Source organism: Berghia stephanieae, chromosome 1 (assembly GCF_034508935.2).
Source record: "Berghia stephanieae isolate SIO BIC M18660-M18661 chromosome 1, UCSD_Bste_1.3, whole genome shotgun sequence".
Classification (NCBI taxonomy): Eukaryota; Metazoa; Mollusca; class Gastropoda; order Nudibranchia; family Aeolidiidae; genus Berghia; species Berghia stephanieae.
In genome coordinates, this window is record NC_088360.1 from 17,590,865 (window position 1) to 17,613,764 (window position 22,900).

At 35.0% G+C, this 22,900-nt stretch overlaps 1 protein-coding gene across 3 annotated transcripts in view; it reads left to right on the forward strand.

Moving 5' to 3' along the window:
• The first annotated feature begins 865 nt into the window (after window positions 1-865).
• The window catches only part of LOC144969308 (uncharacterized), a 62,331-nt gene continuing 40,296 nt past the window's right edge, over window positions 866-22,900 (forward strand). The window contains exon 1 of one of the 3 annotated variants that reach the window (XM_078908433.1): window positions 866-984. The gene's annotated coding sequence lies outside the window, so the exon portion shown is untranslated. The other 2 variants (XM_078908426.1, XM_078908419.1) reach the window with 2 other exon arrangements.

The following is a 22,900-nucleotide window of genomic DNA, read 5'->3' on the forward strand; positions in this document are numbered from 1 at the left end:
TTACCAACAATAGGAAAATCGTCACATTCGTTACGATACAACCAACATTGTCTTATTCAAATTGCTCTTGTAAAATTTAAATAAAATGAATAATGTGTTGTAGAGCATGTCTTGCTAAAGACATTTAACACAAGAAATGTACTGCTATTGTGTTTGAGTGATAAAAAATCTATTTTTGTGTCAGTTGGGTGTGAAGTTTTGGGGAAAATCCTGAAAATGGCTGATAAGGAGAGAGTTTAAAGCTAATTATGAATATTGATTTGAATTCCATGCTTTCAGTAGATAACATTGAAAAACACTTAAACGTTGAAATTCGGATCCATTTTCTTTTCGTTAAAATTAATTCTTATCCTTTGGTTCATCCCCACAAAATATTATCACGTTGTATCAGAATATGTGAGATTTTTATTAAACCGTTACAACCCACTGACCACCTAGACTCTGGTAAACTACGTGTTAATTTGCGATAAAGAATACTATTACAATAATATTATTATTGTTGGGATTCGTGAAGATTATTTCAAACATCGACCAAATAGACATAGCCAATGCCAGTATGACCACGGCCATATTATTTATGTATGTGACATACGGTGACTACCTTTACCACTCTGTTTTAATAGCCGATTTCCCTAAGTAAATGTCATTGAGGTGTGGTCGTGCAAAGTAAAATAGAAAAGAGGTAGGAGTGTGGTGTGTGTGTGTGTGGGGGGGGGGGGGGGTATGAGAAATACTATTAAATGAAGAAGTTCGGAAGGGGGGGGGGGGGGGTTAGAGAGACATTGTCCTATGCCTTGGGCATAATATTGTCAGGTGCTCACTGAAGCATGTCGACAAAAAGATACTATTATTGATACACCTTAGGACTGATCTGATTCGTTCTGTTTGAAAGTGATTGTTTTCTACATATCCATACAAAATGATTATTTTGACGGATGCTCTCCAGTTGTGAACGGCAAAACAATAATAAGGAGAAGCTGTAAGGTAAAACAGAAATCGTTTTAAGTCTTTGGTTCGATGTGGTGAGAATTTACTTCACTGCCTGATTAAAAAAAAAAACAATCAGAAAATAAGCACACGTTATGCGATAACCAAGTTTCAATCTATTGTTGTAGTGTTCGTTGTGGATAAAGGTATGTTCAAATCTAGTTTGTAAACATAATACTGTACTGGCTTTAATTAGTTTAACTCGTCGTTTTAGTGGCTTGACAGAGGTAAACTTGTTTCTTTCTTTTGATAAATAAAACCAATTCAAGGCGTGCTACAAAGTAAATTTACTGTTAGACATTGATGGGATTTTTTTCCTTAATTAAACCTTTTAAAGACGATTTGTCACATAAATGAAAATCGAAACAAAGTTAGATCTAACCCATTCATGTGAATGCTATAGTTAACTCTTATTCTGCCAAAAAAAATTACTTTTAAATTTTGGTCAGAAAACTCGTCCCTGAAATATCGGGTCATTGAAGTCCTAGATTTTAGTTTTTAACACGGATATTTCATCGAAAGGCTATTTGAAGTTTTCTCGCCAAAATTAGAAATAAAACTTGATTTGTTTGTTTTCTTTTTGTTTTGTGTGTGTGTGAGTGTGTGTCTATGTAAGTGTGTGTGTGTGAGAGAGAGAGAGACACACACAGAGAGTGTGTGTGTGTACATGCGTGTGTGTATGTGTGTGTGTGTGTTTGTAGTGCACTTTAAAAAAGATTACGGCAGTATTGTGCAAACGTTGTTCAAAATAGTTATGGAAATGCACGACCCATTCATTCCCTTTCCTTCTCTCTCTCTCTCTCTCTCTCTCTCTCTCTCTCTCTCTCTCTCTTCCTCTCTCCCTCCCCCACTCCTCCTCCATCTAAATTGTATAATTATAGCTATAGAAACACTGTATAGAAAGCCAATGATATTTAACATCAACCATTTCTAGTTTTCAGAAAAAAAAAACACGCGAATAAGTAAAAACTGATATGTGACAAATTGTCTTAAAAAGGTACTATGCCTGAAGGACCTGGTATTTTAAGTTCAATTTTACGATTTGTTTATAAACTTTGTGTGAAAAGAATGCCCAAATTGTGGAAGGTGTATTGTTTCTACTTCTCATTTACCCCATATTTTACCACACTCTGGATTCTAACATTGAACAAAATGGTAAGATTTTTTTTTCATCAGTTTCTCTTGGTTCTCTTGAGAGAAAATGATCGAAAAACCGACAGTCTAGAACCAATAGAATAGAATAGTCGAAATGCGTTGTCAAAAGATTTAAAAATGTTTGGACAAAGACGACACTTTATCCACATTTTTACAACAATTTAAACAGTTATGACTACTACAGTTTTGATGCCATGTCTATAGTTCTTAGTTTAGCTGTCATGATTCAATCCAGAGAAAATAATGAAAATGCGGCTATGTGGTCTGGTGGTATGACACTCGCTTTCGGAACTGAAGGTCCTGGGTTCGAGCCTCGCGCTCGGCGCATAGTTAAGTCCTTGGAAAAGGCTCTTTAATCATATTCTCTCACCGTACTCAGGTGTAAAATGAGTACCTGGCCGTTAACAGCGTTGTCTTTGTCCGAAAAAATTGTAATTCGCCTAACAGGCGTCAGTTCCGTCCTACATGTTAAATGTTGCTGTTGACCAGGGACCCTTTGTAAAGCGCTTTGAGCACATTTAGTGGATATTGCTCTATATAAAGCTCAATATTTTAAAGCTCAATATTATTTAGTATTGGAGTGTTTTTGAGGCAAATGTTACGAAGACGACCTTTAGGCTCAGCCGCATTCATACATATAAATCAAACAGGTCATTTAAACTAATCCCCAACGTGTCTCAAATTTCAGAATTTTGGACAAACCGGGAGTCAACTTAATCTATCGAATAATGGAACTGTTTTCTGTGCTGAATGATAAAATTGTTGTTGTACCGCTAACGTGTTCCGTACAATTTCAGACCCTTTTTATAAATATTTTGTTATGTTGACTTTGGATTGCCGTGTCTCTCTAGACATCGATTTTTACGTCTATTTGATCGGATTTGTTTGATCATAATATAACAGCCGTACTCTGATTAAGACACGTATTAAAAATTTTGGCCAGAAAACTCATCCTTCAAATATCCATCCGTTTCAATGACCCTCATCTTGGTAAAATTATATCAAACCTAGGACCTCACAAGGGAGGTCTTAGGTTTGAATTTTATTGTCAAGATGTGGGTCATTGAAGTCAAATCTAGATTTGAAGGATTAATTTTCTGGCCAAATATTTAGATAGGTGTTTTTCCGGAGTACGACAGTTAACTGGTTAAACAGACTTACACGTATGCCATGAAATTAAAATATTCCTGGCAAACAAATGTAATGGGAAGGATGAGAAGCAGCACGTATGATCATCATCATCATCATCATCATCATCATCATCATCATCATCATCATCATCATCATCATCATCATCATCATCATCATCATCAACAACAACAACATCAACAATAACAATCATCCAATCAATTCAAATGCGGCATTGTAATGTTATAGTATGAAACTCGCCTTCCTTCTGACCTATAGTCCTGTGGGCAGCGCAACGTTGAGTCCTTGGAAAGAAGTTCTTACTTTACATTTTCTCACTATACTTGTATTAAATAGGTACTCGCTGATAAAAGTGTAATATCTGTCTAAGAAAGGTGTAAGACACCATGCCTCGTGTTACATACATTGCTGTTGGATTGAAATCCAAAAGGACTGGCAGTTTGACGTCATTATTTGGTTTTTGCACCGCCTAGTGAGTTGTCGTTAGTAGAGCTCATGGCAACAAGTTATTTCATTGGTTGAATTAGTGAATACAACTCACGATTTGTTTTCTTTTGTGGCAAAAGACTGGCATTTTGACGTCATTTTTTGGTCAGTATCAGTCCATAACTTTACGAAGGCCACGCTGATACTGGCCAAAAAATGACGTCAAAATGCCAGTCTTTTGCCACAAAAGAAAACAAATCGTGAGTTGTATTCAATAATTCAACCAATGAAATAACTTGTTGCCATGAGCTCTACTAACGGCAACTCACTAGACGGTGCAAAAAAATAAAAAAAATAAAAATATTGACGTCAAACTGTCAGTCCTTTTGGATTTCAATGTCAGGCTATAACATAACGATGGCTACGATATGGCAGGGGACAAGTATCCGATTTTAAGTTAAAAGCATCGTAGAAATAGGAAGACGAACGGGACTGATTCAAACCGGAAGCAGAAGATCCAAGAGGAGTGTAGAATGAGTACCTGGCCGTTAACAGCGTTGTCTTTGTCCGAAAAATTGTAATATCCCCTAACAGGCGTCATGTCCCGCCCTACATGTTAGCAGTGGCGTGGGGCCATTGGATCGAATGGTGCCAGGCACCGCACCAATCTTTTAAAAATCATTAACAGCATAATTTAATTAAAAATAAAACAGAAATTATAACTCCACTGTCTTTCGCCAACTCGCCAACAACATACTGCCCTTTTAGTCTCCACTCTATTCAAGATTCCGAATCACGCACTGCGCCGACTCGTGTGTTGGTGACATCACTGCGCGAATTAGTGACTAAATCAACACCGTGGTGCAAAGTAATCCAAGCTCCAGTTAATGCTCTATCCATTAGTATCGCTACAGCTGATTGAGCGAGAAACTGGGTCGAATTATACTATCTTCAAATAGCGGAAAACCCCTCAACTTGTGCCAGAATCTGAGAGCTCCACCGTTGGACTGGGGGGATGAGCCAATGTTGCACCATTTACGTCATAATTAGGGTAACTTCGGCCATCCAAAATATTACATTAACTGTCAAAAACACTGATCATTGTCAAGTTTATTTGTAAGCAGCAAAGAAAAACAACATAAAACTTTAAAATATGACATATCAAACACCCCCCCCCCCCACCCCACCTCTTTTTCACGATTATTGAATAAAGTAATTCTTTGCAACGAAGCATTGTGGACGAATTTACCATTTTTCTTGCTTGTAGTGCCGAGTTGATGGTTACGTGTGTATGAGTGTTTATTTGTGTGTGTGTGTGTGTGTGTGTGTGTGTGTGCGTGTGTATTTGTGTCAGTCAGAGAAAGAAAGCGAAGATTGTCAACAATTATACTTTTGGTGTGTTTTTAGATTTTTTAAGTACTTAAGTGGAGTGATTTTTTCTTTGTGATGCTTTAAGATCTGAATCTACCTTTTATTTGTGCAATCATTAATCGTATTCCACTGATTTCCATTATTTGAGATATACTTTGAAGTTTTGTTTTGTTAAACAATGAATTGCAATGAATCAAGTTGACTCTTTACTTCACCGACCGTTTGGGAGATTGACACTAGATGACAAATTAGAAATAAAAAGACTAGTTCCTCACCAACCAACTGATTTTGAATTAACACAAGTGTGGAAATCTCGAAAACGCTCTTTTTCAGTGACATGGTATGACAGGCATGAATGGCTCACAGTTAGTTTAGTCTTTTGTTTTTATTGTCTACTTTTTACAGATACAACAAACACTGACAAATCATGGACATCTATAGGCTACATTGACCTTACACGTCGTACCAATAAGGTCGTAGGTTCAAACCCCACCACCGCCGATAAAAATTTTTATTCTCTATTGTCTTCTGGCACGTTTCTACTCACTTCATATCTTGTTGCCTTAACCACTTCCATCGTATTTCTTAACCTCCTGGACGTTGTTTTAGCACCCTTAAAAGAGTGAAAAATTTCTTGCGAAATTCAATGAAACAGGAGCAGTTAAATTCGTTAATGATTCTGTCAATTCACAAAGCTGAAATAGATGCCACTCCAGATTTCAACACTCCAGATGAAACATCGCCGTGCAGATTTTTTTACACGTACTAAAAGTAAGTAATTTCTGTCATAGGTTTTTTTTTCTCTTTTGATTTACATTTATAACATAATGATTGCATTATCTACCAAATCCAATCCTTTAAATGGTGGACAAAGAATAATTACAAAGACCTTTTCATACGGGACTTGAATCTCAGTGTTGTCGCTTGTTGTTTTCATGAATTATTTGTTTTTGTGAGTTTTGTCCACTCGTAGAAACCATCGACCCTCCCCCACCCTTCAAAAAAAAAGAGAGTTTTTAACATGTGCTCTCTCCTCTTAACCGTGTTCACTGTTTTAGAATTTTTTTTTTTTCTTCTAATCATGGCACCACCATATGCCGTCAATACGCCACGCCGCTGGTATTATCGATAAGTAAAAATGAACATCAAATATCCCAAATGTCATTAACCCAAGATTTCTTTTCAGTCTCAACTTTAACATATTTCTTCATGTTGGGGATTATTTTAATCTACTGAAATATAAATAACAGATTTCTGGCCAAAATTCAAAATGAAAATTGTTAAGCCACAACGCCAAATAATCATTGCGTGTGTTTGTCTAGTCTGTCGTACTCTGAAAAAAGAGGTATTACTGAAATTTTGCCCAGAAAAAAATGGCCTAAGGAAGTCCCAGGCTTGAAAGTTTTTGACAAGATGAGGGTCATTTTAATCGATCTTTATTTGAAGGATCAGTTTTCTGGCCAAATTTTTAAATACGTATTTTTTTGGGTGCAGAAAACGGTAGTATTGCTATTAACTTTTTCACACATCCCCTCACGTTCTGTTGCTTGCTTTTCTACCTGCGCATAGTTTCAGCTTGCTGTGTGTTGATGAGATGTAAACAAGCCTACTCGTCTAGCTGTTCGTTCCCACAGCGCGAACGTTTCCAATGGTGGTACTGTAGCCTTGGACTGCGAGTGTATACTCATAATACACGGTAGCTCGTACATAAAAATAGCATGTTATTTATATACACTGTTCTTCTCTCTACCACTCGAGGTTGCACACATAACATATTATCAAAAGATCAAGCCATTTTGTGATTATAACAGGAAAAAGGGTAAGCTAAAAAGTCACAACTCGTTCACTCTTTACTGGATTGTTTGAGGATAATGACAGCCGGCTGTTGTAACGGGAAATCTAATAGATAAATCACCAAACAGCTCTGTTAATCATCAAAACGTTCACGGTCAGATGAGTTCATCAGCAACTGTATAAAACGTGACTTGGGGTGTGGACAGTGTTGGAAACAGAAATTACACTACGCATGATATATTTATGTCTTTGCTTCTTTTGGATACTGGCATTTTGTGGTATTGGAAAGTAAATTTCAATTCGAGGTGCTTGGAATCCGTATTGATGGGGTAAGTTGTCTTTATAATTATATACACAGAGCGTCAACTTAATTGTAAATAATAATATACGCACGTAGACAGACCCATATATTATTTTATTTATAACAATTTTTATTCTCCATATCATTCGGTGTTTTTTTTCTTTCAATAAAAGATGTAACCAACTTGTTCGTAATTTATATCATGGGGTTTGCTCACGAAAATAGAATGCTTCGAACGTGTATTGTTTTGTTTTGTTTTTAGATTTATATTAACCTTCTGTTTACTTATATTTCCTAAAGGTCGTCTATCCTGTATCTCTCCAGGTCTTCTTTTAAAACGAGTTATTCGGCTTGGACTAATAATATAATTTTATAAACTTAAGTGAGCTTATCAGCCAACGAATAACGTGCAACTCCGTTGATGATATGGAGTAAATTTGTTTAATGAGGAACTGTATATTATAGCATAGCTCGTTTGAAATGATCAAAAGAACATTAGATGAAGATGGCATTTGCATCATCCGTAAGAAGAGATAACGGCCACGGGTGTAGAAGAGTATCTCTAAAAATTATGCCTGACGAATGGTGAGTAAGATTTTTAGATAAGGTTTTCACAAGTTGCGTTCTATTACTGATGCTATGCGTTCTATTACTGATGCTATGCGTTCTATTACTGATGCTATGCGTTCTATTACTGATGCTATGCGTTCTATTACTGATGCTATGCGTTCTATTACTGATGCTATGCGTTCTATTACTGATGCTATGCGCTGATGCTATGCGTTCTATTACTGATGCTATGCGTTCTATTACTGATGCTATGCGTTCAATTACTGATGCTATACGTTCAATTACTGATGCTATGCGTTCAATTACTGATGCTATACGTTCTATTACTGATGCTATGCGTTCTATTACCGATGCTATGCGTTCTATTACTGATGCTATGCGTTTAGTCAAAAAACCATGTCATTCGCAAGCCGGATATAACGTACCAACTTACAAAACTATGTGTAGCCTGAAACGGTTGTTGTCTGATTATGTAAGAGAGTTAGCTTATAGCAAGTGGGTTTAATGAGTTCACAGTGCTTGTATATCAGTTAAACTTGGTCATTATATTGAGTAGTCTAGGTCAGTTTTACGTTCCAAAGTTAAAGGATTGGTCATTATATTGAGTACTAGAAAATTACTTTCTTTGATCGGTGTTACTTGGTTATTGGGGATAATAGCATCAAATTATAGTTGGAATTTATTATTTGGGCGTACAGATTATTTGGGCGTACTGAACTAACGTTTACCAAAAGTAATATTATATCATAAAAGGCGGGGTTTAACACCAATATGTAGGAATTGACGTTTCAGGTTTGATTATGATTTGGTCTTACTCTTAGGGGTTGGATTATAGACTGACAGGGAACTGTCAAAACTGCAAGGGGGCGTGGAAACAATGGAACTGTGGGTAAAATTTTGATAGGGATAAAAGAGGATGTTTCGAGGAAAACGGTAGGATTCAACTCGACCATGAGCTGCACACTTTAAACCTTTTGTGCTCACCATCATTTATTTGCTTTTACGAACTTAGAAATATTCCACGTATATTGAAAATGGTTACTTAGGCAAACTGACTTTACATGTGGACTGATTTTACGGATTTGGAATTTATGAAACTGATTGAATTATGACAATGCTATTTGATTTGGATTTGGAATTTATCATGATTTGGATTTTGAATTTATCACAAACAAATAAACTGTAAGAAATGAAACTTGGAATCTGGACTTTTATTTGAATGTTTTGGTGTTGTGCATTCAATTATCATCACGGCCCTTGAACTCTTTCGTCATTATTAACATCTACAACACAACGCAAAGGATAATACTACCATCTATGAAAAAACACCACTATGCGATCATAAGCCATTACATATGTGTGCAACTACCCCACATTATGTATCTCATTTGGAGCCGTGATACCAGGATGTAAAGATGTTATCATTCCGAACCATGGATACACGAGAAATGTATATTGTTGCCGTGTTAACATCTATTGAAGTTTTTCTGAGACTCGAATTTTGAAGTGAATTATTGTGAACAGATAGGAAAATAGTTTTATTTGGGAAAGAAAATGAATATCAATTTTGAAGGTGAAGTAGTGGAATTATTTTGTATTGAAATATGAAAAAAAAATATTAAAATTTTAGATGATTCCTAAAATTCTGACAAAAGACGATATTTAAAAAAATAAATAAATATACTAAATAATATTTAAATTAAGAGTCACAGATAGAAAAGGAAATTTAAAAAAAATATAGATATATAGGGCAATATAATATATTCAAAAAGTGAAAACAATATATTATAGAACGGCAAAATAATAATAATAATAACAATAATAATAATAATAATAATAAATAATAATAATAATAATAATAATAATAATAATAATAATAATAATAATAATAATAATAATAATGCATTGATGCTATACGTATTTTATTTAATTAAAAAGAAGAGAGGGAGAGATGAAAATAAAAATTGCAGAATTTAAATGAATATTTTAGTGCGTTTTATTTTTCAAAATAAATGAAAATGCGTTTACTTACAATCAAGCGTTTCGGAATAGATCTTCGAATATTAATTTGTACCGTTAATGGCAATGTTTTGTTAATATCAGTAACAAAGATGTGTCGATTTTTATTTCAATTTTTGTATGTTACTGTTGGAATTACATAAACAGTTGGTCCATTATTTAATGTTGTTACGTTTTATTTTCTGTCAAAATGACTCAAGAAGATGATGGCAATAACAACACGTAAATTCTAAGTTTTGATAATTGAAAAATGTCTTATGGTATTTATTGTTATTATTTACAACATCATTGATTATATTTCTCTCCCGTCAATAGGGATGAATTGGTGGGTTGATATTGACTCTTTGAGATTCATGGGTTCATGACAAAGAGCAAAGTTTTATATCTGTTTGTATTCTTGGTAATAAATGTGTGGTTAACGCAGCCAAGTAATCGACAACAGAGCTTATTTAGTTGTGTAATGAGACATGGCGTTATAATAGATTACATAAGACATTTGGATTTTATCACTGGAAATTAAGTTGAAATGATTTATGCGGAATATGAGTCAATCGTTGTTTTGTTTAGTTTTGTTTTGAAACGCGTTTCATCGTGATTTTTAAAAGGAGACATATTCTCATAGTAACGGAATAACGGACTTTTGGTTTAAAGTCGGAGAACAAATAAAATGACGGAGTATTAATTATTATGAAAGACTAATGTCTTGTAATGGGAGTTAAAATGTTATTACGGAAGAATAACAAAATATTGAAAATGCATTATCATGTCATGTGAGCTGATAATATTTGACACAAGTGGTTAACTTGTTAAGAATCAGCGAATTATAAGTAACCCATATGGTAAAATGCTGTTAATGCATATTGGGGAAATAAGCGCAGTGATGTAAGACGCGGTGATTAAAGTGCACATGATTTAAATTACGAGACGCAGGAATGAGGCGTTCGGGAATATTTTATTTTGCGTTTGATTAAAGCGCATTGTTTAACATTATGAAATGATACAGAAGGCGGATAATTTTTATAAATACGATGTGCGTGGTTAAAGCGCACACAATTATCAATGCTATATTAAGAGGCGCGAGATAACGTCGCAATGAGTTATATGAATATTTTTATAAGCCGAGGGCAAAGGCGCGAAACATTGAATTTTTATTGAGCAGAGTGTATATCGTTTCTGCAAATATTTTGATTATCATCTTTTTCTCCTATCGATTTGCTGTTGTAATTGTAATCAATATTTACTGCGTGATTTGAATTTAACATTTATATCATAAAGTGTGTAACTGAGTTGAAGAAGAAGTTATGTTCAATTGTCAAATCTTAAGTGTGTAATCATTCGGCAATCAGTTGAAATGGTAGGAAGTGCTACGATAACATAAACAAAATCATATTTCATTAAATTAGGGATTTTCTAAGGGGAATAATTCGAGTTAATCAAAGGCAGAAGTAGTGTTTGCACTAAAACATGATATACACATCACGAGAGAAGACACTTGCAACCATCAGTCATAACGGAAACGCTAATGACGGCGACAACGACAGAGGCAACTCAAACACAGCCACAACAGAGGTCTGGAAATGTCTTAATCCCTTTGGTCTATCCACGGATACCTTGAAATGGAGTAACAATCTCGACAACCACTACGTCATTGATACGTCCAGAATCAACACAATCTACAGACTACAAACTACACAGCAACCTCAATTACATCGTACCTTTCAACTTATACAAACTTGACAGAATTCATAAAATAATATCTGTATCAACACAGATTTCTTCCATGAACCTTTTTATATTTACATTCTTTATTGAACAATTGGATTACTTGTATTTACTTCTACGACAACAATACCCAACGATGTACGATGTCAATAATTACATAAACGTTCAAGATACGATTGTTTTTACAAAAATGATGTCCAATTGTGAACAATACTACTTCCATCATATTCAGTGGTGAGCGTATTCAAATTTAAACTTATGTCAATATACAAGTGTGCAGCACCCATATCTACAACTTATAAACATTGAATATTATAATAACGCCTGTCTTAGTATCATTGTAAAAGATAAAGGCTATATATGTATATAAGACAATGCAGGAAAAAGTATCGCAAAACGCCACATGAGCGATTTCCTTGGATTCATTATCGTATGATATTCAACAACCTGCGTTCAAATAACGAAAATATTGTTGACCTTATTCGACCCTACTACATACACTACTAGACTACGTTATTGTTACATCATCTACCTGGTGTTTGGACTCACGTCACCCACCGGTACTCTACAGATTACATCATCTACCTGGTGTGTACTCACATGCCACCTCATCAAAACTCGATCAACAAACACAGACAATTACAATGCACGACCTCTGTCGACTACTACACACGAACTCTTTGTCAACACATGGCTGAGTTCACAACTTTCTTTTGACTTGCTGGATAAGTCAAACTTCATTTAAATTCAAGATCTCGCACACAGTTAATCTTGAATTTTTACAATTTCATCTACAATGAGATTCAACGTTTACACAAGACAACCACAAATATCTACGAGGAGAATCGACCCAGATGCCGGAGATGAATGGATTACAGCGACGTCACAAGACCAAGAAACAACCCAACAGGTTAAGCATACGTTTGCTACCTGTAGAGTCTTTTTTCGTCCCAAATTCAAAGACTCGAACAAATACAACACACTAATTGCAAAAGTTGGTCACTTTAGTAACAGCCCACAATCACATACTGTGTTAGATTTTACTTATTTAGTTATTTACACTGTACTAAATATGAATAAGTCGGACAGACTAATGACTGATTATTTACTTAACACTAAATATGTGATGTGAACAAGTCGGACAGACTAATGTCTGATTATTTATTAAAGACTAAATATTTGAATGTGAAGACATTATGGTGATAATTCGAAGACATTTACAGAGGAAAAAGTTTTTAATTAATTAACAATAATTAAAGTGAATTTATGACACTTGGGCTATTCAGTGACCACAACACACACAACAATGCAACACGTAGACTAAATACAATCACCTCAACTCTTATAGTTGATATATTTTTTTTTCATTACATGAAAACTCATTCTAAATGGAGACAATGACTTAATTAACAATTACTGACAATTTTTACAGGATGACCATTCTCAAAACGAACGGATTACTGAGAAATGTGACCTCTGATGGATGACCTCAAAGAACAATTTGATATCAATGTAGTTGTAAACTACACCCTGATGACTTAAAAAGCTTAAAAAATTGAAACATCAACAATGAACAATGAATGATAATAACTTCAACTTGAATTTTAAAATGATGATAATGCTATTATTTTGATTTATTTTTTTAATTGAAATGTAATCCTTCGTATATGGATTTAGATGTCTATAATACATTATTTGTACCACATATTATAAGTAGGAATTAATGTAATAATGTTGTTTAAATGGAATCATACAATATAAGGGAATATACAAGGTACTGGTTTTGATATGTCAGTAAATGAGTAGACATACATGGAAGCTGAAATTATCACCCATGTCGTGAAGAGTTGAATTTGAGATTGAATAAGACAACGTGAGTATATCACAAATGGAATTTGAACCATCCTTTTTCACGCAATACTATTTATGTGTGATGGGATATGACGAGAATTAAACACTTTTATTGCTATGAAGATGGAAGTTAAGGTGAAAAGATATTTTTTCTTTGAACTTTTAATTACTTGATATCTTACTGTCAATGTTGTAATGCCTTAAAAAGTATAATCGATAAATATAAAAATGTTTAATCAACTTTCGTGTTGGTAAATTTAAATTTTAATCACTTTTAAATGATAGATACCTTACTGTTGATGTTGTAATTTGAAAGAAAAATCTATAATCGATATATATATATATATCTATTTAGATGTTGTAATCAAATTTGATGTTTGTGAATTTATCAATGTTGTAATACTATAAAACCTATAATTGATATATATGAATGTTGTAATCAACTTTGGTGTTTTTGAATTTAAAGTTTAAAGTTTTTAAATATTTAACTGGTATAAGTATTATCATTTTAAACATTTATTTATTACATTTTAGTTGGACATTAGATATATATTTAATCTCTCACTGTAATTTTTTTTTGAATTGAAATTGTTTTAAAGTCAATTTAAATTCTAAGAAAGGGGCGTATGTAAGAGAGTTAGCTTATAGCAAGTGGGTTTAATGAGTTCACAGTGCTTGTATATCAGTTAAACTTGGTCATTATATTGAGTAGTCTAGGTCAGTTTTACGTTCCAAAGTTAAAGGATTGGTCATTATATTGAGTACTAGAAAATTACTTTCTTTGATCGGTGTTACTTGGTTATTGGGGATAATAGCATCAAATTATAGTTGGAATTTATTATTTGGGCGTACAGATTATTTGGGCGTACTGAACTAACGTTTACCAAAAGTAATATTATATCATAAAAGGCGGGGTTTAACACCAATATGTAGGAATTGACGTTTCAGGTTTGATTATGATTTGGTCTTACTCTTAGGGGTTGGATTATAGACTGACAGGGAACTGTCAAAACTGCAAGGGGGCGTGGAAACAATGGAACTGTGGGTAAAATTTTGATAGGGATAAAAGAGGATGTTTCGAGGAAAACGGTAGGATTCAACTCGACCATGAGCTGCACACTTTAAACCTTTTGTGCTCACCATCATTTATTTGCTTTTACGAACTTAGAAATATTCCACGTATATTGAAAATGGTTACTTAGGCAAACTGACTTTACATGTGGACTGATTTTACGGATTTGGAATTTATGAAACTGATTGAATTATGACAATGCTATTTGATTTGGATTTGGAATTTATCATGATTTGGATTTTGAATTTATCACAAACAAATAAACTGTAAGAAATGAAACTTGGAATCTGGACTTTTATTTGAATGTTTTGGTGTTGTGCATTCAATTATCATCACCGGCCCTTGAACTCTTTCGTCATTATTAACATCTACAACACAACGCAAAGGATAATACTACCATCTATGAAAAAACACCACTATGCGATCATAAGCCATTACATATGTGTGCAACTACCCCACGATTAATATCATGTGGAGTAGAGAACCACTCATAAAAATGGCTGGCTAAAAACAATAACAATAACAAAGAGCTGAGTGGCGTCATCTTCGAACTATCTATAGTCTGATTAATATCAGATCGAGATTGAGATTTTATTAAAAGAAGCTTTTGTTGGGGCTAGCGGGGAAAGAGAGAGAGGGAGGGGGGGGGGGTTATCGTTTCATGGAGTAATGAAAAGCTAAAATGTTAAAAAGGTATTTTGTCAGTGATGTAAATAGATGTAGTATTTGATAGGTTACTATAAGCTCAATGCTCATAAACGGACTGTTGTGTTATTGAATTGTTATGTGTTAAGGTATGAAGCCAACACAAAATATTTTCAATTTTGACATTCTGGGTGGGGATCCTGACCTCCCATAACGGGCAGGGAGGTACATACTGTGTCTTCTATAGATAGAATGCGCTTGGCCAAGGAGTTCACAACATTGCCATCCGGAAGTATAACGGACCAACACACAAACTCTGTGTAACCATGAACTTTTATAGTCTGGTTAATACAGTTTAGTGAGAACAACTCACAAACGCGGATGGCAAAAACAATAACAAAGGCCTGAGTGACGTCATCTGCATACTATCAATACCCTTATTCCTGTTTTCCAACATGCTTTCTGTCTTTGTCTTGGAATGAGATTACTTGTTTTTTTCCAGGTCCTGTTCGGAGTCCTGGCCGGGAGGGAAACAGTCAAATGCATAGTTATTGTTTTGGGAGATGATATTTTTTTCCTTGTAAATCATCTCTCTGTTATGTATTATTATTATATTTATTTTGAATGTATAATGTAAGCATTTGAGTGTATTCCTCTTTGCTGGATTTTGTGCTTGTGTCCAGATGAGACTTATAGGCGAGGATTTTGTGCTTGTGTCCAGATGAGACTTATAGGCGATCTCAAACTAAGTACATTGATGGTATGCTGTTGGAATCTACGTCTTACTTTCTCTTGGGTGCTTTAATTGTAAGTCTAGAGCTTTTTACTATCCCACTTTCTTCCTTTTTACTGGCGCTGATATAACCTAAATGTGTTGCAAGCGCCGTAAAACCCTTAAAAACAAAAACAAAAAAAAACAAACAAAACAATTTTGACATTGATAAATACACTTATTAATGCTTTCAGTGATTAGATGTGACGTCTAACTAGAATGTGAAAATTAAAAGGCATCGGTGTAAATAATTCATCTTTTGAATTCTTTGCAAAGTAAATGTGTAACAAAAATTATGCCTATCCAGGAATCGACAATTTTCACACATTTACGCCACTCGTTCTTTTTTCAAATTCAAATCGACTCGGGTGTAAATGGGAGCGATCTATATTCATGTTTTCGTCTAACCTCGTCATCGATCACATGATTTATTGCTGTACACCGATATGACATTTCTCAATAAATGTAAACACGCTGCTTTATTTATGAAAAGTGTAAACATACCCATGAGTCACACTGAGCAAAATGACCAATGGTGATGTTGGATATTTCTCAAACTGTGAACACTTTTCACTATGTGGGTCATTTTCAGCGCATATTCCAATGTGACCAATGACCTCGAGCACATGGAAATGTATTATAGATAGAATGCGCTTGGCCAAGGAGTTCACAACATTGCCATCCGGAAGTATAACGGACCAACACACAAACTCTGTGTAACCATGAACTTTTATAGTCTGGTTAATACAGTTTAGTGAGAACAACTCACAAACGCGGATGGCAAAAACAATAACAAAGGCCTGAGTGACGTCATCTGCATACTATCAATACCCTTATTCCTGTTTTCCAACATGCTTTCTGTCTTTGTCTTGGAATGAGATTACTTGTTTTTTTCCAGGTCCTGTTCGGAGTCCTGGCCGGGAGGGAAACAGTCAAATGCATAGTTATTGTTTTGGGAGATGATATTTTTTTCCTTGTAAATCATCTCTCTGTTATGTATTATTATTATATTTATTTTGAATGTATAATGTAAGCATTTGAGTGTATTCCTCTTTGCTGGATTTTGTGCTTGTGTCCAGATGAGACTTATAGGCGAGGATTTTGTGCTTGTGTCCAGATGAGACTTATAGGCGATCTCAAACTAAGTACATTGATGGTATGCTGTTGGAATCTACGTCTTACTTTCTCTTGGGTGCTTTAATTGTAAGTCTAGAGCTTTTTACTATCCCACTTTCTTCCTTTTTACTGGCGCTGATATAACCTAAATGTGTTGCAAGCGCCGTAAAACCCTTAAAAACAAAAAAACAAAACAAAACAAAACAAAACAATTTTGACATTGATAAATACACTTATTAATGCTTTCAGTGATTAGATGTGACGTCTAACTAGAATGTGAAAATTAAAAGGCATCGGTGTAAATAATTCATCTTTTGAATTCTTTGCAAAGTAAATGTGTAACAAAAATTATGCCTATCCAGGAATCGACAATTTTCACACATTTACCCCACTCGTTCTTTTTTCAAATTCAAATCGACTCGGGTGTAAATGGGAGCGATCTATATTCATGTTTTCGTCTAACCTCGTCATCGATCACATGATTTATTGCTGTACACCGATATGACATTTCTCAATAAATGTAAACACGCTGCTTTATTTATGAAAAGTGTAAACATACCCATGAGTCACACTGAGCAAAATGACCAATGGTGATGTTGGATATTTCTCAAACTGTGAACACTTTTCACTATGTGGGTCATTTTCAGCGCATATTCCAATGTGACCAATGACCTCGAGCACATGGAAATGTATTATAGATAGAATGCGCTTGGCCAAGGAGTTCACAACATTGCCATCCGGAAGTATAACGGACCAACACACAAACTCTGTGTAACCATGAACTTTTATAGTCTGGTTAATACAGTTTAGTGAGAACAACTCACAAACGCGGATGGCAAAAACAATAACAAAGGCCTGAGTGACGTCATCTGCATACTATCAATACCCTTATTCCTGTTTTCCAACATGCTTTCTGTCTTTGTCTTGGAATGAGATTACTTGTTTTTTTCCAGGTCCTGTTCGGAGTCCTGGCCGGGAGGGAAACAGTCAAATGCATAGTTATTGTTTTGGGAGATGATATTTTTTTCCTTGTAAATCATCTCTCTGTTATGTATTATTATTATATTTATTTTGAATGTATAATGTAAGCATTTGAGTGTATTCCTCTTTGCTGGATTTTGTGCTTGTGTCCAGATGAGACTTATAGGCGAGGATTTTGTGCTTGTGTCCAGATGAGACTTATAGGCGATCTCAAACTAAGTACATTGATGGTATGCTGTTGGAATCTACGTCTTACTTTCTCTTGGGTGCTTTAATTGTAAGTCTAGAGCTTTTTACTATCCCACTTTCTTCCTTTTTACTGGCGCTGATATAACCTAAATGTGTTGCAAGCGCCGTAAAACCCTTAAAAACAAAAAAACAAAACAAAACAAAACAAAACAATTTTGACATTGATAAATACACTTATTAATGCTTTCAGTGATTAGATGTGACGTCTAACTAGAATGTGAAAATTAAAAGGCATCGGTGTAAATAATTCATCTTTTGAATTCTTTGCAAAGTAAATGTGTAACAAAAATTATGCCTATCCAGGAATCGACAATTTTCACACATTTACGCCACTCGTTCTTTTTTCAAATTCAAATCGACTCGGGTGTAAATGGGAGCGATCTATATTCATGTTTTCGTCTAACCTCGTCATCGATCACATGATTTATTGCTGTACACCGATATGACATTTCTCAATAAATGTAAACACGCTGCTTTATTTATGAAAAGTGTAAACATACCCATGAGTCACACTGAGCAAAATGACCAATGGTGATGTTGGATATTTCTCAAACTGTGAACACTTTTCACTATGTGGGTCATTTTCAGCGCATATTCCAATGTGACCAATGACCTCGAGCACATGGAAATGTATTATAGATAGAATGCGCTTGGCAAAGGAGTTCACAACATTGCCATCCGGAAGTATAACGGACCAACACACAAACTCTGTGTAACCATGAACTTTTATAGTCTGGTTAATACAGTTTAGTGAGAATAACTCACAAACGCGGATGGCAAAAACAATAACAAAGGCCTGAGTGACGTCATCTGCATACTATCTATAGATCATGCCCATTAGTACGTTGTCGGGATTGATATGGTGTTAAGTTTAATTTAAAGACGACACCTTTTATGTCCTCAGTCTAAAAAAACCAAAATACATTCACTACACATTCCATATGGATAGTATGCGCTTGGCTAAGAAGCTCATAACATTGCCATCCGGAAGTATAACGGACCAACACACAAAACTGTGTGTATCCATGAACGTTTATACTCAGGTTTATACAGTTCAGTGAGCATTACTCATAAACGCGGATGGCAAAAAACAATAACAAAGACCTGAGTGACGTCATCTTCGAACTTTCTATTACCTCAAGAGTCTGTTGTTGAGCCTACACGAATAAGAAATGAAAACCAAAAGAATGTTTCGTGAAAAATTAAATAGTGGCGTCATAACAACTCCATCGTTTTTTCGCGCAAGGATTTATCATTGTGTAAAGTGGGTTCCCCCCCCCCCCCCCCCTCATCATTTGCATAGTAAACACACTCCGCCGAATTTACACACCACTCTTGGATGCGTCTTGAGTTTTAAAATAATATTGGATCGTAGAAAAAGATAACATGGTAAACCAGTTAACTGCCGCACCGTGGGAAGGTAGGTATTTAATAATAACTTGAACAGAAAACTCGCCCTTCAAATATCGCGAGGTCCCAGGTTTCAGAATTTTTGTCAAGATGAGGGTCATTCAAATCGATCGATATGTGAAGGGCGAGTTTTCTGGCCAAATTTTTTAATTACGTGTTTTTCCAGAGTTCGGCATATTACTGGTTAAAAAGTTGGATCGTTGAAAAAAAAAATATAGTTTAAAATCTTTTACATTTCGTAATGTCGGTAACGGCCCCCGTAGGTAAATATATCTCCTATATACGTAGTAGAACTTTGCCCGCATTTTTACCTCAATTAGATTCACTGTGTGCCCGGGGTGCATTTTTATGAAAATGACAATGATTGCTTGCTATCCGGTGCATTCGAACGTGTAGTAGGTCCTTGGTTCGAGTCCCGTTCTGGGCGATGCAAAATTGATTCCTTTGAGAAGTCTCTCAACTCAAATTCTCTCACCACTATCCAAGGTGTTCAATGAGTATCTAGCTGGGATCAGCATCGTCTGTACCAAAAAAAAACAAAACAAAAACAAACCCCAAACAAATCCAGAAACAAAAAGAAAAACAAAACAAAACTCATGCACACACGTGCACGTACGCAAACAAACAAACAAACAAACAAAAAACAAAGTCAAAAAACCAAAACAAACAAACAAAAAATAAACAACCCCCCCCCAATAAAAAAAAACAAAAACAAAAACAAAACAGAAAAAAAAACAAAAAAAAAAAAAAAACACAAACAAACAAAACAATCATCCAGTCTTCTCTCAGAGGGTTTGAATCTTAAAATCAATGTGTATTAATTTAGCTGCGAAGTTCAATGTTAATCACATCGCATACCGTCACAATATAATACCGTTTTTAGACGTAAACCTTGTAAACCTTGTATGAGATTGTTTAATAAGTCTTTTAACAGGTTTGATTTTTAAAAAAATATTTCGCTGCGTCATTCATGCCACTTATTTGCAAATGAGAGAGTTTGGTCTGTCGTACTGTTTGAAAAAAAAACACCCCACTGTTCGCTGAAGACGGGTTTTGAGCCCGAAACGTTCCGTGTATGGTCTTTTGTTCTTGTTTTTTTTTCTTGAAGCTGTTATATTTAGTTTTGTTTAATGCCTTTGTATATCTGTAACATCCTTCTGCCACTTTTCTTCCTACGCAATCGTTCCTATCCTCACTCCTTCCTCCCTTCATTTATAGGGAATGCGATTAGCGGAAGAGTAGCGTCCCTTGATTGGACGTCACCCATATTCTGTGACGTCATCAGCGGAAAACTTATTAGAGAGAGAACGTCATGTTGGTTGTGCGCATGCGTCTCTCGTCCTCGTGTACCGTGAGGACGAGACACGCATGCGCACAACCAACATGACGTTCTCTCTCTATTAACCCCACCCCCTTCCCCCATCCCCTCATCTTCCTATTTAATTTGTTATCTGTCTCCATTTTCTCTTGGTTTTTTTTTTTCTACTGTTAATTCGTCATTATCATCCTTCTCATCTTTCCCTGTCCTCTTTCTCTCATAACAATTTTCATTACTTTCCTGCTTCCTAGTTTACATATTTTCTTTAAACCGCGTTACTACCACCGTAAGCGTTGACATTGCTCTGCATGATAATTAGATTGGAACGCATAATATATCTGTTCCTACGGATGTTAATATATCTAGATATATGTGTGGCTATGTGGTCTAATATTACGACACTCGCTCTCGGATCGGAAGGTCCTGGGTTCGAGCCTCGCGCTCGGCGGATAGTTGAGTCATTGGAAAAGGCTCCTTACTCACATTCTCTCAGCGTACTCAGGTGTAAAATGAGAACCTGGCCGTTAACAGCGTTGTCTTTGTCCGAAAAATTGTAATATCGCCTAACAGGCGTTATGTCCCGTCCTACATGTTAAATGTTGCTGTTGACCAGGGACCCCTTGTAAAGCGCTTTGAGCACGTTAAGTGGATATTGCGCTATATAAAAAAAAGCTCAAAAAAAAAAAATAAATAAAAAAGCTCACTACCACGGTAGGGGTTGACATTGCTCTGCATGATAATTAGATTGGAACGCATAATATCTGTTTACTACGGATGTTAATATATCTAGATAGGTTATCACTATTTATTATTATCAACACTTTTGTTTCTTTTTCATAATAAGCTTGTCACGAAGTAATAACATGCTGGATGCCTAGGCATAATTGATATTATAATGTGTAGATATTACGCAGGTACGAATAGTTTACCTTGAACGAATTTTTAACATCCCCCAGGAAGATAGCCTCCCTCTTGCTTATTATTCCTTGGGATTTTGACGTTTGCGTGTGTATGTGTGTGTGTGTGTGTGTTTATGTGTGTGTATGTATGTGTTTTATATATATATATATATATATATATATATATATATATATATATTATATATATATTATCTCACCTTAAAAAAAAAAAGATTTTGTCCAACAAATCTGATTCTGCCGCCAATGGTCTCTTCTCTCTCTCTCTCTCTCTCTCTCTCTCTCTCTCTCTCTCTCTCTCTCTCTCTATCTCTCCCTCTCTCTCTCTCTCTCTCTCTCTCTCTATATATATATATTTTATATATATATATATATATATATAAATGCCACTTATTGCACATGGAATCAAATACCATACAATACATTCGATACCCTTCAAGTTTGTTTTACCAAAGTCACTTGACGTCTAGTCGCCTTTCTAAAAAATCAGCATAGTGTACCAAAAATGTATACACATAAGAAAATAATTGTACTGGTGGGATTTAATGAAGTGTAATTTATTATAAAAATTGTCGTTGAAATGTTACAAAATAATTAAGTTGTAATTAAATACCATGATTACAATTATTTTGAGACCGTTTATTATTTTAAAAAAACAAACGAAAGCAAGACAGATAAAAGAAAAGAAAAAACACCAAAACAACAAGACCTATAGACTAAATATTATAATATTACATTAACTCCGGACTCTAGCTTTAAATCTCAATTCCTCCACCCCACTATTGCAATATTTGAAAGGTTAAGCTTTCTACCATTGGTGCTATGCGTTTAGCTAAAATACTCGTAACATCCGCCAGCGGGATAAAAAATACGGACACACAAAACTATGTGTAACCTTAAACGATTATAGTGTGATTGATAGAATGTAGTGAGAAGTGACAATTAAAACGGCTGTCTAAAACAATAACAAAGAGCTAAGTGCCGTCAATTTCGTCCCTTCCATAATTTAATAAGATGGAGTATAGATAGAATGCGCCTGGCTAAGAAGCTCACAACATTGCCATCCGGAAATATA